The 3529-nt window shown below is 43.4% G+C and overlaps 1 long non-coding RNA gene across 1 annotated transcript; it reads left to right on the forward strand.

Moving 5' to 3' along the window:
* Window positions 1-1900: 1900 nt before the first annotated feature.
* Window positions 1901-3474, forward strand: LOC117941002. The gene is made up of 3 exons (XR_004655847.1): window positions 1901-2101; window positions 2660-2731; window positions 3346-3474. It is a non-coding gene; the product is annotated as an uncharacterized LOC117941002 (long non-coding RNA).
* Window positions 3475-3529: the final 55 nt, after the last annotated feature.

Raw genomic sequence — 3529 nt, forward strand, 5'->3', positions numbered from 1 at the left:
CACAACCGGTTACACAACCAGGTAAACAACCAGGTACACAGCCAGGTAAACAACCAGGTACACAACCAGGTACACAACTAGGTACACAGCCAGGTAAATAACCAGGTACACAACCAGGTACACAGCCAGGTAAACAACCAGGTACACAACCAGGTACACAGCCAGGTAAACAACCGGTTACACAACCAGGTAAACAACCAGGAACACAACTAGGTAAACAACTAGGTAAACAACCAGATAAAAAACAGGTAAAAAAACAGGTACACAACCAGGTAAACACACCACGACCAGGTACACAACTAGGTAAACAACTAGGTAAACAACCAGGTAAAAAAACAGGTAAACAACCAGGTACACAACCAGGTACACAACCAGTTACACAACCAGGCAAACAACCAGGTACACAACTAGGTAAATAACTAGGTAAACAACCAGGTAAAAAAACAGGTAAAAAACCAGGTACACAACCAGGTAAACACACCACGACCAGGTACACGCACCCTCACTTCAGTTCAGTGAAAAACATGCACTGGAATTTTATTATTCAGTGTGCTGCAACAGCAGCAATCGGCACTATTATTGCCCATACTTATTATAATTCTTTGCCAGATTTTTGTCGCGCTACTAGTCCCGGAGCGTTGCCAACACGCGCACACAAAATACATCAAAACGTGTGTAATGAACGGTAATGGTGTGCTATGACTTTTCTTAGAAATTTGCTGCGCGGTTTTCACAAAATCGGCGAAAAACGGCGAATAATGTCCCATAGACATGAATGGGAAATGTTCGGGAAATCCCTCAACATCGCTCAAAACGCCCCCTCTTTGGGACCGTGCTGTATCTGTATCATACTTTACCCTAGAAACATGATTAAAAGTTTAAACCGAAGACAAGACTTTGGCCTTTATTGGGCTGAATGGACGTTCAGATATCAAGCACGGTTTGTCCAAAATCCCAGTTGACTAATCGTCCCGTTTTCAGACCGGCTCAGTTTTTTCAATGTGTGTGTATGTGGTGGAATGTTCAGAGCTAGAGTGGAGGACAGAGTGGGGAGATTAAAGAAATCATCTTGGTTCTCTCTCTATAACTTGCTCCCACGCCAACAATTCTAACTTGTCATGGACAATTTATACAACAAAACGTAGGTATTCTTGTCTAGTTTCAGCCAAGGTGCTCATGAATGCGATATGAATTATATTTTTTGCTCAGCGACCTTTAAATGACAAGAGTTCCCAATCTTTCTCCATTCACTGTCATGTTAAACATCGTCCACATTTCTGAGCAGAACGCAGAGCGAAGCACTTCTTTACATCGCTGATACGCCCACATTTCTAACTTATTTTATTGGTAGCTAGTATCCCTTTGATGATATGACCATTTGTTTGAGAGCTTGTTCAGTATCTGAATAGCTGCTGACAGCAGGTGCCAGGTGCTGTCGTTAACAGATTACAGATCAAAGAGATGACATCACAGAGATCAAAGGCTTCCTATTGGTCCCAAGTAACCAGGCAACCATACTCTGTATGTCTGTCTGTCGACATCTATCCGTCTCCCTCTCTCTCTCAGACACACACACAGACAGACAAACACACACGTCCTATCGTCTTAAATAGGTTTTAAAAAGTTATATCTCTGATGGGTTAGGGTTAAGTTTTATTCCTATTCACATGTGCACCAAGTAGGAGGCACACTGATAAAACATCTGCGGAATGTTCTAGTTATTAATATTATTATTATTATTATTGGCATATCGGATTTTTAAATAAGCGAATATTCTTATCACTCACTAACCTGAAGGTGTCTAATTTCTGGAGGCTTCTCGTCCACTTGACATGTTTTTATGGGCAAATTCCAATCTGCTCGAGAAAAAAATCCTGAACTAACGTTGTTGTTTGTGTAACAGCACCCGAGCTGTCCCCAGGACCGCCCCCCCTCCCGGCGGCCCGTCCAGGTGAGCTGAGGGAGTGCTACTACAACCTGGCGGAGCGGGGCACCTGCAGCCTGCTGGCCACCAACACCAGCCGGCAGGAGTGCTGCTGCACGCTGGGCGAGGGCTGGGGGCTGGGCTGCCAGTTCCACACCTGCCCCCCCCCGCACACAGGTGAGACAACGCCATGCAGAATAAATAGAGACACATCTTGTAGACATCCCAACAAGAACCCTTAAGGTAGTCCTTACCTAGGTACTGTTAGCTTCTAGCTGCTGTCTGTGATGTTCAACCATGCTTCTGTGATAATTAACACGCAGCAGTTCTGTGTGTATTTGTAGCTCATCCATGTTAGCAGCTAACAGCTAGCAGCTAACAGCTAACAGCTAGCAGCTAACCGGGCGAGCTAGCTACCAGTAGTATAGAGACATTTAAACAATGTCTGAGTTGAAACTGCAACTTGTTGTCGTGTCAGAGCCCTGTTCATGTTGCAAAGACATTTTTATTGCATGTTGTATCTGTTAAGAGGCACGAAGGCTCTAAAACTTGCCCCGTTAACTGCCGTTTTGGCTTTGTGGAAGCTCGTACACGGAGCTGCAGCTACTCCGTGTGGCCTGCACCGATTCGGGTCGGGGGTCTTTCAATTAAAAGTACTCGCATATTTATAGAAATTGGACAGAATTTTCTTTTTAATCTGTCGCGTGATTAAAATGTCTCTGTGTTTCTGTGCAGCCGAGTTTCTGTCTCTGTGTCCCAGTGGGAGAGGATACGTTACTACTGGACCTGGAGCCTTCAGCTACACCGGTACATATTTACATATTTACTGTGGGGGGGAAGTAACTAAGTACATTTACTCAAATACTGTGCTTAAGTAAAAGATCTGAATGGTTCCTCTACCACTGGCTGTTGTATCATTTATCCAGATAAAAGGTCCTAAAAGATCTCCATCAGACTCCATGTAAATAATCACTACTTTTAGCGTGTATAGAGCAGCATAATCTCCACCAGACTCCATGTAAATAATCACTACTTTTAGCATGTATAGAGCAGCATATCTCCACCAGAATCCATGTAAATAATTACTACTTTTAGCATGTATAGAGAAGCATATCTCCACATGTAAATGGGTGAATTAAGAGTTTATTTCTACCAGACCAGAGTGGTGATTGTTGGAACTGTGGAAAGATGAACCAACCATATCTTTTGATAGTTTTATTTTGTGTCTGTCTACTTTAAATGGCGTCTGTTTTTGCGATGATAAAATTACTGTTTTTTAAATGGAGTCTGGTGAGTTTAGCGATGGCGATCTCGGGCCGTTTGCATTTAACAAATTCCAGCGTTACTTTTAATAGTTAGGGAAACTTTTTTCTTCACCTTTAAAAATAAGTTGCATTAATAAATCCGTTGTTGTGTGCCAGATGTGGACGAGTGTAAGCGTTTCCATCCAGAGGTGTGTAAGAACGGCGCGTGTGTCAACAACATCCCCGGATACCACTGCTACTGCCCTAGCGGATACATCTACAACAGCACGCTGCTGGAGTGTGTTGGTACGCACAAAAAACACACACACACACACACACACACACACACACACACACACAC

This window comes from Etheostoma cragini, unplaced genomic scaffold (assembly GCF_013103735.1).
Source record: "Etheostoma cragini isolate CJK2018 unplaced genomic scaffold, CSU_Ecrag_1.0 ScbMSFa_3988, whole genome shotgun sequence".
Taxonomy (NCBI): domain Eukaryota; kingdom Metazoa; phylum Chordata; class Actinopteri; order Perciformes; family Percidae; genus Etheostoma; species Etheostoma cragini.